The sequence below is a fragment of the Ranitomeya variabilis genome, chromosome 5, assembly GCF_051348905.1.
Source record: "Ranitomeya variabilis isolate aRanVar5 chromosome 5, aRanVar5.hap1, whole genome shotgun sequence".
Classification (NCBI taxonomy): domain Eukaryota; kingdom Metazoa; phylum Chordata; class Amphibia; order Anura; family Dendrobatidae; genus Ranitomeya; species Ranitomeya variabilis.
The window spans coordinates 546305031-546318892 of NC_135236.1; the positions used below are offsets into that span (position 1 = coordinate 546305031).

The 13862-nt window shown below is 48.6% G+C and overlaps 1 long non-coding RNA gene across 1 annotated transcript in view; it reads right to left on the reverse strand.

Moving 5' to 3' along the window:
* The window catches only part of LOC143773823 (uncharacterized), a 30120-nt gene extending 16978 nt beyond the window's left edge, over positions 1-13142 (reverse strand). The window contains exons 1-2 of the long non-coding RNA XR_013215384.1: positions 13077-13142; positions 506-556 (exon numbers count right to left, since the gene is read on the reverse strand). This is a non-coding gene — a long non-coding RNA (uncharacterized LOC143773823). The remainder of the gene's footprint in view (positions 1-505; positions 557-13076) is intronic.
* Between the last annotated feature and the right edge of the window lie 720 nt (positions 13143-13862).

The following is a 13862-nucleotide window of genomic DNA, read 5'->3' on the forward strand; positions in this document are numbered from 1 at the left end:
AGGGCCCGTCAGATGGTAAGTATAGCAATATTTTTTATTTTAATTCTTTATTTTACACTTAAATCTGAATTCCGATACCAATTCCCGATATCTTAAACATATCGGGAATCGGTATCGGAATTCCGATTCCAGATTCAGAAGATCGCCGACTTCATGGCCGACCCCACACAGGGGTCGGGTCGGGTTTCATGAAACCCGACTTTGCCAAAAGTCGGCGACTTCTGAAAATTGCCGACCCGTTTCGCTCAACCCTAATGCCTATGTGAATACAAGAAAATAAACTTTACAAGCTAATATTTTTGAAATGAAGATGAGAAATTAAAAAAATAAAACATTTTACTCAGCTGTGTATCCACCATTTCCATGATGAGGCTAGCACAGCTTAACATGCTCAAACTGGAAAAGGTCCTCTTTGAGCACTGTGGTCTGTATAAAAGGCAAGATAAAGGTAAAAGATCATGTAATAATGAAATAGCGGCATTAGTCATATATTATTAATTCTTACCAGTAACTTGCATACTACATTTAGCAGCTGACCCGTGACTTCCAAGTTATCCTTAAAAAAATATAAAAGAAAACAATCAATATATTTGCAGACATGTGGATGCCAGGTTAAAAGAATCCAGTAACATTGGAGGGACATTTTAATTTAATCTTTGAAATCACACAAATTGTAATGACTATCCACATTCTGTGCATATGAATGGAGTTTTTTACTGGATTTTTTGTGAACTACAGAATTCCACTGGCTTCAATTGTCTTAAACTAAATATCTTTTTTTTTAAACAATAAATGTTTATTGAATTTTACAAATAGGGTGAAGAAAACCTCAATACAGACATACAGTATGTTTACAGCATACGTATAAAAGGGCTTTTAAACATTTGACAACAAATAACAGGGTGGGAGGCAAGGGGGGGGGAAGCCAGAGGAGGGGGGTATATTATGTCCATTTCCAGTTAAGTGATTCAACCAGAATCAGGAGAATCTGGATTGGTTAGACAAAATACAGGTGTGGCAAAGGGGGTATGGTTGGCATACTCTGCCCAGGGAAGCCATATTTTCTAAAATTTACTAACTGTTTCTGTAGGTATGGCAGATAGTTTTTCATTGATCATATAACAAGAAAGCAGATAAATCTAGACTTGTTTTTTCCAAGCTAATGTTTGTTTGGCTGCCAGGAATATAAATGTGATGAGGGCTTGAGTGTGTTTAGGGATGTTGGGGATACGTTTGTTGAGTAAAACCTCCCAAGGTTTTTTTTATTAGGTTTATGTTTGTATTTAGGAGATCAGGTGATTTATTCTAATCCAAAATCTACGTACAATTGGGCATAGCCACCATATATGGAACATATCGCCTGTGGAATTACACCCTCTAAAGCAATTTGGAGAGTAGTTAGCCTTAGCCACTCTGGCTGGGGTCAAGTACCACCTGGTCAACACCTTATAATTAGTTTCCAGCATAAGGGTATTTAATATTCCTCCAATAGAGGAGGACCAAATTTGGGATCATTCTGAATAAGTTAAGGTACCTTCACACTGAACGATATCACTAGCGATCCGTGACGTTGCAGCGTCCTGGATAGCGATATCGTTGAGTTTGACAGGCAGCAGCGATCAGTATCCTGCTGTGCCATCGTTGGTCGGAGCAGAAAGGCCAGAACTTTATTTCGTCGCTGGATCTCCCGTAGACATCGCTGAATCGGCGTGTGTGACGCCGATTCAGCGATGTCTTCACTGGTAACCAGGGTAAACATCGGGTTACTAAGCGCAGGGCCGCGCTTAGTAACCCGATGTTTACCCTGGTTACCAGCGTAAATGTAAAAAAAAACAAATACTACATACTTACATTCCGGTGTCTGTCCCCCGGCGCTGTGCTTCTCTGCACTGTGCACTGCACTGCGCTGCAGTGATCAGGATCGTTGTCTAGATCGCTGCAGCGTCGCTAAATGTACCTTTAGAGTGGAACCAATATCAGATTCCCAGTGAGAAGTGTAGTTTAAACAGCACCTATGTGAGGGAGAGTTGATTTAGGAGTAGAGAAGTGATGTAATGCCAGGTGCGTGTGGATTTTGACATCATCTTTGTTCAAAGGGAGTAAAGGTATATGGAGGGGTAGAATTTTTTAGTAATGAATAGTAATGAAGTGACAAAGTTTTTAAGTTGCAAATAACGAAACACCTCTCACGGGGGGAAAATTATATTTTTCTCTCAGGACCGAGAATGGAATAATCCCCTCAACATTGAAGAGATCATGAACACTCTGGTCATCCCTGCAGTGACCTATAAACGGAAGTTCCTAAGGGGCTCCATACCTGGGTGGAACTGGAGATTGCCCCAAAGGGGGGCGAGGGGCAAGAATGGCGAGATTAGCTGCGAGGAATATTTCAACAAGTCCCAAATCTTAAGAGAGTGTGTTATAATAGGTTTCGAGATTTGCCTACCTCCCTTTAAACAATGACGATATAGGGTAGCTCTACTAACCTTGGGGAGGCCACTCCTCCAGACAAAAGTATCGACTAGTTTTGGGGCTATTTTGAGGTAGTATGAAGGGACAGGGACTGGCAAAACTTGAACTAAATAATGTAATTTGGGGAGAATAGTCATCTTCAGTGCATGCACACGACCAAGCCAGGAGAAATGCAACCTCTCCCATTCCTGGAGTAACAAACGAAGTATGTGGAGCATTTGAGGATAATTTGCTGCAAAAAGGGAGCCAAGTTGTTTATCAATGTCACTCCTAGGTAATCCAGGTGGTTAGTAGCCCATTGAAATGGAAAGTCATGTTGGAGCGGTGAAACACTAGCTGAAGGAAGTAATATATTTATTCCATATGATTTTGAATGATTATCCTGTAAATCAGAGATACATTCAAAATTACTAAGAGCTTGAAGTGGGGCTGGCAAGGATGTATGTGGCATTGATAAGAGAAGTAGCATGTCATCTGCAAACATAAAGAGTTTGTGGGAAACTGACGCTATTTCTACACCCTGTATATTAGTGCAGCGCCCCAGAGTCCTGGTCGTTGCAGTAACGTCGCTCTGCCGCTAAGGGGAGTGATGTTGCGTCTGATTGCACTAAGGGAGTTCACTTGACCAGGTATCACACACTACACTTCACACTCCGGCCACCAGGGGGGGTGGTTCTATCTAGTAGGCCACTCCTCACACTCTGGTAAAACTGGGGGTTGGACAACAAGACAAGGAGGAGAAGTAACTGGGAAGAGCTAGAGAGAGGACCAGTCAGGGATGGGATCCTGGCAGACTCCTAAGAGAACAACACAACAAGTGAGCAACGGGAATACAGCAAAGAGGCAATAGGACCAGAAGGAGTCGTGCTGAAAGATCGAGGCAACATCCTTCTGAGGCGCAAACAGTCGGTGGCCGGAACGCCGAGAAAGTAAGAGACTTTAAGCATTACTTCAAACCACGGCAGGACAGCCAATTATAGGTTGGCTGTCTCACTTAAACACCTAAGCAGACAACGGAGGCAGCTGTGGGAGAGGGGCGACTCTAGAGTCCCGGAAGAACTCCAGGCCTACCCCGTCATACGGGTGCGTCCTAGCCATATCATCTGGGGGACGGAGAGAACGAACATCAGAGACAGACAGAATCAGTTGTGAGGACTATCCCGGGGTGCTCAGCAGGGAAGGACTACAACACATAGGCGCTAGCAGGTAGACGCTGATTCTCACCTGTCAAGGGGAACTCCTAATGTGCCTTTGGACCAGCCGGTCTCAGACAGCCCGGTTAACAGTGCTCTGGATTGGCTAATTCGAAGCCTTCAGTAAAGAGGTAAAGAGACTGCAACCTGGTGTCCTCGTTATTTACTGTGACCGGCACTGCACCGCACTACCACCACCATCCACACCTATTATTGGGCGCCCCTCAGCAGAGTCACGGACCGGGTCTAGCCACCGTGACAACCCCAGAGCAGAGACTCAGAGGCCCGGTACCGGGTACCCCTCGGCCCTGCGGCAGTGGGGGCGCTACAACTTGGCGTCACGAACAGTATCTACTTAAGCCTGAAGAATCAGGTCATGTGTGCCTTGGAACTGTGATTTATTGTGCTTGAACTGTGACTTATTGCAAAGACTGTGCATTGTTATTGCCGCCAAGAGTTCCCGCCACAATTCGCCATCGCTGCGCACGGAGGGAGGAGCCTTAGTTTCGTGGGCGGAACCGGTCAAAAAGAAGCGCGGAACGAGAAAGCGCGGTAAGGTGCCAACCCCGGAAGAGGAACTCCGACCTCCAGCAGGTTAGTGGGAGGAAGGGACAGCCATGTCTGAGTCAGGGGAAGCGGAGGCGGCGGTCGCAGCCGTGAACGCAGAGGCAGCTCCGGTCCCCATAGCGGACGTAACCGCGGCCCTAATACCACCACTGGTGGCCACGGAGCCCGCTGCCCCCATCAGCCAGTCAGACACTGCCGCTACCACAAAGGCCATAATGACCTTCTCTATGCCGTACCTGCCCGGAGCGGCCTGGCTCCCGCGATACTCCGGGGAGTCGCACACATTAAACGATTTTAAAGAGGGAATCTGCAGCCTGCTCGAGTTCTATCCCCTGACGGAGCCTCAGAAGGTTCATATGATAATCGGCCAACTCTTCGGGGCGGCTCTGAGAGAAGTGAAGTCCTGGCCCGCTGCGGATAAGGGAACTGCACAGCAGGTTTTTGCAAAGCTTAAAGCCACCTTCGATACCCGCACTGCTACAGAAATTAAACTGACTTTCTATGGATGCAAACAGAGACCGCAGGATAGCTTACGGGACTATGCCCTTAATCTCCAGGAGGCGCTGCGGGCTATTAACCAGAGTGATCCCGACAGCATGCAGGATGAGGATAAACTCCTGAAGGAGCGGTTCATTGAGGGGCTCCTGTGCAGTCACCAACGGGGCCAATTGCACTTCCTGGCCATGCAAAATCCAGACTTGACTTTTGCGCAATTCAAGGATAAAGCTATCCAGGCGTTGCAGGAGTGACAGCCCAACCGTGCATCACCTCCCAGGCATCCCGCTCTCACGTACCACCAGGAGGTGGCGTCGGATGCCCCAGTCGCCGCCGAGGCCGATGCCCAGAGCCTAGAGGACGACTCCCCTGCAGGACTCCGCCTCCAGATGCAGGAGCTGACCAAGAGCATTGCTGCCCTGGCCCGGACAGTGCAGTCCCTACAGGAGGCCCCCAAGGAGAAGATCCAGCTGGCCTCCAGACCAGAGGATGTCCCTTGGATGCGACAGAGGAGGACTCCGCCGACCAAAGGCCGGGACGACGATCGCTTTCATCGGGACGGACGACCCATCTGCCGCCGCTGTCATCAGGTGGGCCACCTTGCAAGGTACTGTCCTTTAAACAAGCAACCCCTGGGGCAAAGGGCCAACCCCCAGGAGTAGGACGGTCAGGCCCGCAGCATTGGAGAGCCAAATACATTGGAGGGCGACCATTTCTTCCTGTAGTGGTTGACGGTATCCCCATGAACGCTTTGCTGGACACCGGTTCTCAGGTGACGACTATGCCTTACGTGCTTTATAAACGGTATTGGGAGGACACCGATATTACTCGTGGCCCCCCATCAAGGTGGGGCGGGTGGAATTTAAAGCCCAAGGGATTGTGATTGTTGATATTGATCGATGAGAATGTAATCCCATGATGACTATCGGTACTAATGTGATAGAAAATTGTCTTGCAGAAGTTATTGTTTTGTTGCAACAGGTAGCAGAAACCGCTGGCCACAGTGAACAACGCGCCCTGCAAAAAGAAATCAGAGCTCTGATGCAGAGACAGCAGGTAGAGCTGACTGGTGGTGAGATTGGTCGTGTCACTGTGAGTGATTCAAACCCCATCGCGATACCCCCCAGGAGTGAGATGTTAATATGGTGTCGGGCAGCCATAGGCCTCAGGGGTAAGGACTACCAGGCCTTGGTAGAACCCGTATATTCAGACAATAGGCCTACTATCCTGACAGCCCGGGGGGTGGTCGACGTCCGCCAGGGGAGGGTGCCCGTACGTGTCCTCAATTGTGGGGAGGAAGAGGTCCACCTCACCAAGTATGCCACGCTCGCCAAACTGTTCGCTGTCAATAATAGTGTGATACAGACACCTGAACCCTTGGTTCCGTCAAACGTGGTGGAGGACAACGGTTCTGCAGGGCACTCGAAAGATTGGTGTCGGGAATTGCATTTGGGCACTGACTCTACCCCATCCCATCAGAAACAGGGGGCCTACAGGGTGGTTCATGAGTACGAGCAGGTATTCAGCAAACACCCCTTAGATTTTGGACAGGTGAAAGGGATCCAACATCACATCCCCACGGGAGATCACCGACCCATAAAAAAGAGATATCGCCCTGTACCCCCAGCTCATTACCAGTGTGCCAAGGACATGTTGCGAGAAATGAAGGAGGCCGGGGTGGTGAGAGACAGTTGTAGCCCCTGGGCAGCTCCATTAGTCCTTGTTAAAAAGAAGGATGGTACAATGAGATTGTGTGTTGATTACAGGCAGTTGAATCGCATTACACATAAGGACGCATACCCACTGCCCAGGATAGAGGAGTCTCTGGCTGCCTTAAAATCTGCTAACTACTTCTCCAGCTTAGATCTCACCAGTGGGTACTGGCAGGTTCCCGTGGCGGAGGCGGACAAGGAGAAGACGGCCTTCACGACACCGATGGGTCTCTGCGAATTTAACTACATGCCCTTCGGATTGTGCAATGCCCCGGGGACGTTCCAGAGGATGATGGAGTGCTGCCTGGGGCACAAGAACTTTGAAACCGTACTGCTGTATTTGGATGATGTCATTGTCTTCTCTAAGACCTACGAAGACCATCTGAAGCACCTGGCTGAGGTGTTTGAAGCCCTGTCCAACTTTGGCTTAAAGGTGAAACCGTCCAAATGTCATCTGCTGAAACCTAAAGTACAGTACCTGGACCATGTGGTGAGCGCCGAAGGAGTGGCCCCAGACCCCGACAAGGTCACGGTGATCCAGGACTGGCCAAAGCCCAGCAACCTCCACGAAGTCCGGCAGTTCCTCGGGCTGGTAGGCTATTACCGGAGGTTCATTAAGGACTTCACCAAGAAGGCCGCGCCCTTGCAAGACCTGTTGGTGGGCCAATCAAAGAAGACCAAGGGGAGGAACACCCCATTTGATTGGAACGAGGGGCTGGAGGGATCCTTCACTTGCTTAAAGTCGGCACTGACGGGAGAAGAGGTACTGGCCTACCCCGAATACGACCAACCGTTTGTGCTGTACACGGATGCCAGCAATGTAGGATTGGGGGCCGTGCTGTCCCAGGTACAGAAAGGCCAGGAGAGGGTAATCGCTTACGCCAGCAGGAAGCTTCGTCCCACGGAAAGGAACCCTGACAACTACAGTTCCTTTAAGCTGGAATTCCTTGCCATCGTCTGGGCAGTGACAGAGAGGTTCAAACACTACCTGGCCTCAGCGAGATTCACCGTCTTCACAGATAACAATCCGCTAACGCATCTGGATACCGCCAAACTCGGGGCCTTGGAACAGCGGTGGATGGCCCGACTGTCCAACTACGACTTCACCATCAAGTACCGGGCAGGACGCAAGAATGCGAATGCCGATGCCCTGTCCCGAATGCCCAATTTGCCCGAAATGGGAGAAGACCCGGAGGCACTTGAAGAGGTGGAGCTGCCTGCATTCCATCACCCCAAAGCCACTCAGAACTCCCATCATGTGAAGAACAGGCACAAGAACCATCCGGATGCCCTGCTGAATCCCCTGCCCCACCATGGATGGGCGGAGACCCAGGATGGTGACCCCGCGGTCCGTCGGGTGAAAGAGCTCTTGACGCAGGCAGGGTTGCATCCCGGCCCAGACGATCCACAGGAGACCCAACAGCTGTGGAAGGGGAGAAGTAAACTGTTTATCCATGATGGCAAGCTGTGCCAGAGAGGCATCGACCCACGTACTCACGAATTGGTATGGCAGATAGTAGTGCCAAGGCGAGATGCGCCCATGGTTCTGGGAGCCTACCACGATGGAGCCGGACACTTCGGATGGAAGAAGCTGGAGAGGCTACTCCGAGGGAGGTTCTATTGGATTGGCATGAAGAGAGCCATTGAGAAGTGGTGTCGAGAGTGCGGTCCATGTAGCCTACGCAGGAGGGACCGTGGCAGCCAACGGGCTCCCTTGCAGCCTATCATCACCAAGCGGCCGCTCGAACTGGTCGCACTGGATCATGTGAAGCTGACACCTAGCCGGTCAGGCTATGTCTACGCTCTTACCATCGTGGATCACTACTCCAGATTTTTGGTGGTTGTGCCTGTCAAGGACCTAACGGCCAGGACGGCCGCCAAGGCTTTCCAGCAGTACTTTTGTAGGCCCCATGGCTACCAGGAGAAGGTACTGACCGATCAGGGACCAGCATTCGAAGCGGAAGTGTTCCAAGAGTTCTGCCAATTGTACGGGTGTAAGAAGATCAGAACCACACCGTACCATCCCCAAACCAATGGGATGTGCGAAAAGATGAACCAGGTGGTGATCGACTTACTAAAGACCTTGCCCGTAGAGGAACGGAGCCTGTGGCCAACGAAGTTGCCTGACTTGGTGGACATATATAATCACATCCCAGTAAATTCCACCAACTGCACTCCAGCGTACCTGATGCGAGGAAGGTCTAGCAAGTTACCCGTTGATCTGGACATGGGGGTCCTAACCCCCGAGGATACCTCGCCGGATGCCGATTGGGATACCAAGAGGCGGCAAAGGTACCGCAAGGTACAGGAGTGCGTGGAAAGAAGCCTTGCTCAGGCCAGGCAAAAACAGGAAAGGGACAACAACCAGCATGCCCCTGCAATTCCCTTGCCACCTGGTGAGCACGTACTCAAACGAAAGAGGAGGTTACACAAACTCGACGACCAATGGGAAGCGGAACCGTATACTGTCCTGCCATCCGATTTCGACAACACGAAGGTTTGCCTCATCAGCAAGGATGGAGGGGAGACCTCGACAGTGATTTCCAGGGACCACCTTAAAGCCTGCCCTGATAAACTGAGAGCGAGGGAAATGGATCCAGGAACCTCCCCACCTGTAGAAGAGGAGAAGATGATCCACACTGTCCTTGGTGACTTTCCCCAGTCCTGGACTCAGATAAATCAGGCCATCGTGGTACCTGTTCTAACGTTCCAACAGCCGAACCCACCAGAACCAATGGTGGTACCAGATCATCCGTCCCCGCAACCTCAACAAGCCCTACCTGAAGATGTTGTGCCGACCGTTGAACTGGCAAATCCTCCCTCTGCTATCGGCGAGCCTGCCGTACCCACTGTTGCTAGCAGCAGCCCTGAGAACCCCAGCCTGCCAGTGCTACCCAGACTCACTAGAAGTGTAGCTAGAAGGCAGTGCACTACACCAGCAGTAGCAAGCATAGTGGGCCCTGTTAGGCCAGTAGCAACCCCTGCGCTGCGAAGGTCTATGCGCAGCACTCAGAATCAAACTCCCCTCCGCTACAAAACTTGGAGGTATTAGTGAGGGCTGCTATTTAGTTAACAATTGTTTGTGTGCATATCTTTTGTTACAGGTTTTAAAATGGACAACGGAGTAATGGACAGTGATTGCTCCAAAAACTTCTAGAAGGGGACCCCTTTGTTTAGCCGGGGTCCCCGCTGTTTCAACCACTGAACTGAGAGTCATAAACTGTGCATGACCTAACCTTTGAAACGTTCAAGAATCCTCACCTCCCATAAAGGGAAGCACTGTTGTGTTTAATTGTTTATGATGTTTCAAAATTTTGTGTGTTTTCTGTTAACATGTATTGTTGTTCTTATTTTCCCAGTCCGGGAGTACTGGATTTAACCGGGGGGGAGTGCAGTGCCCCAGAGTCCTGGTCGTTGCAGTAACGTCGCTCTGCCGCTAAGGGGAGTGATGTTGCGTCTGATTGCACTAAGGGAGTTCACTTGATCAGGTATCACACACTACACTTCACACTCCGGCCACCAGGGGGGGTGGTTCTATCTAGTAGGCCACTCCTCACACTCTGGTAAAACTGGGGGTTGGACAACAAGACAAGGAGAAGTAACTGGGAAGAGCTAGAGAGAGGACCTGTCAGGGATGGGATCCTGGCAGACTCCTAAGAGAACAATGCAACAAGTGAGCAACGGGAATACAGCAATGAGGCAATAGGACCAGAAGGAGTCGTGCTGAAAGATCGAGGCAACATCCTTCTGAGGCGCAAACAGTCGGTGGCCGGAACGCCGAGAAAGTAAGAGACTTTAAGCATTACTTCAAACCACGGCAGGACAGCCAATTATAGGTTGGCTGTCTCACTTAAACACCTAAGCAGACAACGGAGGCAGCTGTGGGAGAGGGGCGACTCTAGAGTCCCGGAAGAACTCCAGGCCTACCCCGTCATACGGGTGCGTCCTAGCCATATCATCTGGGGGACGGAGAGAACGAACATCAGAGACAGACAGAATCAGTTGTGAGGACTATCCCGGGGTGCTCAGCAGGGAAGGACTACAACACATAGGCGCTAGCAGGTAGACGCTGATTCTCACCTGTCAAGGGGAACTCCTAATGTGCCTTTGGACCGGCCGGTCTCAGACAGCCCGGTTAACAGTGCTCTGGATTGGCTAACTCGAAGCCTTCAGTAAAGAGGTAAAGAGACTGCAACCTGGTGTCCTTGTTATTTACTGTGACCGGCACTGCACCGCACTACCACCACCATCCACACCTATTATTGGGCGCCCCTCAGCAGGGTCACGGACCGGGTCTAGCCACCGTGACAACCCCAGAGCAGAGACTCAGAGGCCCAGTACCGGGTACCCCTCGGCCCTGCAGCAGTGGCGGCGCTACAACAGCATTGAGTCGGAGGTGAATAGCTAATGGTTCAAATGCCAGGAGGAATAGTAAGAGTGATACAGGTCACCCTTATCGAGTACCTCTACCAATGGGGAAGAGCGCAGAGGAGAAGCCATTATAACGTACGGAAGCCAATGGGGAGCTGTAAAGAGCATGGATCCATGTAAGAAAGTAGTCGGGAACCTTCCACTTCTGCAAGACCGCAAACAGATAAGGCCAAGAAATAGTCAAAGGCTTTTTTAATATCCAGCGACAATAACATGCATACAAGGTTACACTGTTTGCAGAGGTGCAGCAAATGGGAGACTCTCCGTATATTATGTGAGGCTTATCTACAAGGAACAAAGCCCACTTGATCTATATGTATTAGAGTTCCCAGGCCAAAGTTCAAGCGCTGAGATGGGATTTTAGCCAGAATCTTAAGGTCTATGTTAATAAGGAATATTGGTCTATAGTTAGACCAGAGTAAGTGATTGGAGTTTGGTTTCGGTATCATGGATATTGCAGCCATTAAAGAGGCTCCCCCTGGTTTGTTAAACTATATACAGTGGGGCAAAAAAGTATTTAGTCAGTCAGCAATAGTGCAAGTTCCACCACTTAAAAAGATGAGAGGTGTCTGTAATTTACATAATAGGTAGACCTCAACTATGGGAGACAAACTGAGAAAAAAAAATCCAGAAAATCACATTTTATGTTTTTTTATCATTTTATTTGCATATTATGGTGGAAAATAAGTATTTGGTCAGAAACAAAATTTCATCTCAATACTTTGTAATATATCCTTTGTTGGCAATGACAGAGGTCAAACGTTTTCTGTAAGTCTTCACAAGGTTGCCACACACTGTTGTTGGTATGTTGGCCCAATCCTCCATGCAGATCTCCTCTAGAGCAGTGATGTTTTTGGCTTTTCGCTTGGCAACACGGACTTTCAACTCCCTCCAAAGGTTTTCTATAGGGTTGAGATCTGGAGACTGGCTAGGCCACTCCAGGACCTTGAAATGCTTCTTACGAAGCCACTCCTTCGTTGCCCTGGCGGTGTGCTTTGGATCATTGTCATGTTGAAAGACCCAGCCACGTTTCATCTTCAATGCCCTTGCTGATGGAAGGAGGTTTGCACTCAAAATCTCACGATACATGGCCCCATTCATTCTTTCATGTACCCGGATCAGTCGTCCTGGCCCCTTTGCAGAGAAACAGCCCCAAAGCATGATGTTTCCACCAACATGCTTTACAGTAGGTATGGTGTTTGATGGATGCAACTCAGTATTCTTTTTCCTCCAAACACTACAAGTTGTGTTTCTACCAAACAGTTCCAGTTTGGTTTCATCAGACCATAGGACATTCTCCCAAAACTCCTCTGGATCATCCAAATGCTCTCTAGCAAACTTCAGACGGGCCCGGACATGTACTGGCTTAAGCAGTGGGACACGTCTGGCACTGCAGGATCTGAGTCCATGGTGGCGTAGTGTGTTACTTATGGTAGGCCTTGTTACATTGGTCCCAGCTCTCTGCAGTTCATTCACTAGGTCCCCCCGCGTGGTTCTGGGATTTTTGCTCACCGTTCTTGTGATCATTCTGACCCCACAGGGTGGGATTTTGCGTGGAGCCCCAGATCGAGGGAGATTATCAGTGGTCTTGAATGTCTTCCATTTTCTAATTATTGCTCCCACTGTTGATTTCTTCACTCCAAGCTGGTTGGCTATTGCAGATTCAGTCTTCCCAGCCTGGTGCAGGGCTACAATTTTGTTTCTGGTGTCCTTTGACAGCTCTTTGGTCTTCACCATAGTGGAGTTTGGAGTCAGACTGTTTGAGGGTGTGCACAGGTGTCTTTTTATACTGATAACAAGTTTAAACAGGTGCCATTACTACAGGTAATGAGTGGAGGAAAGAGGAGACTCTTAAAGAAGAAGTTACAGGTCTGTGAGAGCCAGAAATCTTGATTGTTTGTTTCTGACCAAATACTTATTTTCCACCATAATATGCAAATAAAATGATAAAAAAACAGACAATGTGATTTTCTGGATTTTTTTTTCTCAGTTTGTCTCCCATAGTTGAGGTCTACCTATGATGTAAATTACAGACGCCTCTCATCTTTTTAAGTGGTGGAACTTGCACTATTGCTGACTGACTAAATACTTTTTTGCCCCACTGTATTTTTACGTTACAGCTGCAGTCAGTAATTAATAGCAGCAATCACAAATTATATGTAAGGTGTAAAGGCAAAATAATATTAGCAAACCAAAAAAAAATTACCGCAATCTTGAGAATTTCAAAGACCAGTTGATCAGCAATCTTCCCTGCATTGTCAGTAACTTGTTCCTAAACAAATATAATTTAGAGATGTAAAATATCTAAGTATCTCAACAGTAATTGTACAATCATTTATCGTACCATAAAAACATGTATAATATATAATTAACAGTAACAAAATTATAATCTGACCAATTGTCATGGTATAGTGTTCTTTAATATCCCTTTTTCATTTGGAGTTTGTACATAGTTTCATCACAGGAAAGAACCCAATGATGATTTTAGGTACTAATGTGATAGAAAACTGTCTTAGCGAGGTTATTGTTTTGTTGCAACAGATAGCCAAAACTGCTGGTTCCAGTGAGCAGCATGTCCTGCAAAAAAGAGACCAAAGCTCTGACGCAGAGACAACAGGTAGAACTGTCTGGTGGAGAAGTTAGCAGCGTCAGAGTGAGTGATCCAATCCCCATTGCAATACCCCCAGGAGTGAAATGTTAATCTGGTGTCGAGTAGCAATAGAACTCAGGGGTCAAGACTACCAGGCCCTAGTAGAACCCATGTATTCTGATAGTAGACCCACTATCCTGACAGCCAGAGGGGTAGTCGATATCAGCAAGGGGAGGGTACCAATATGCATCCTGAACTGTGGGGAAAAAGAGGTCCATTTACCCAGATATGCCACCCTTGCTAAACTGTTCACTGTCAGTAACAATGCAATACAAGCAGCAGAACCCTTGGTCCAGTCCAACCAAGCGGAGGACAATGGCTCTGCAGGACAGCTGGAGGATT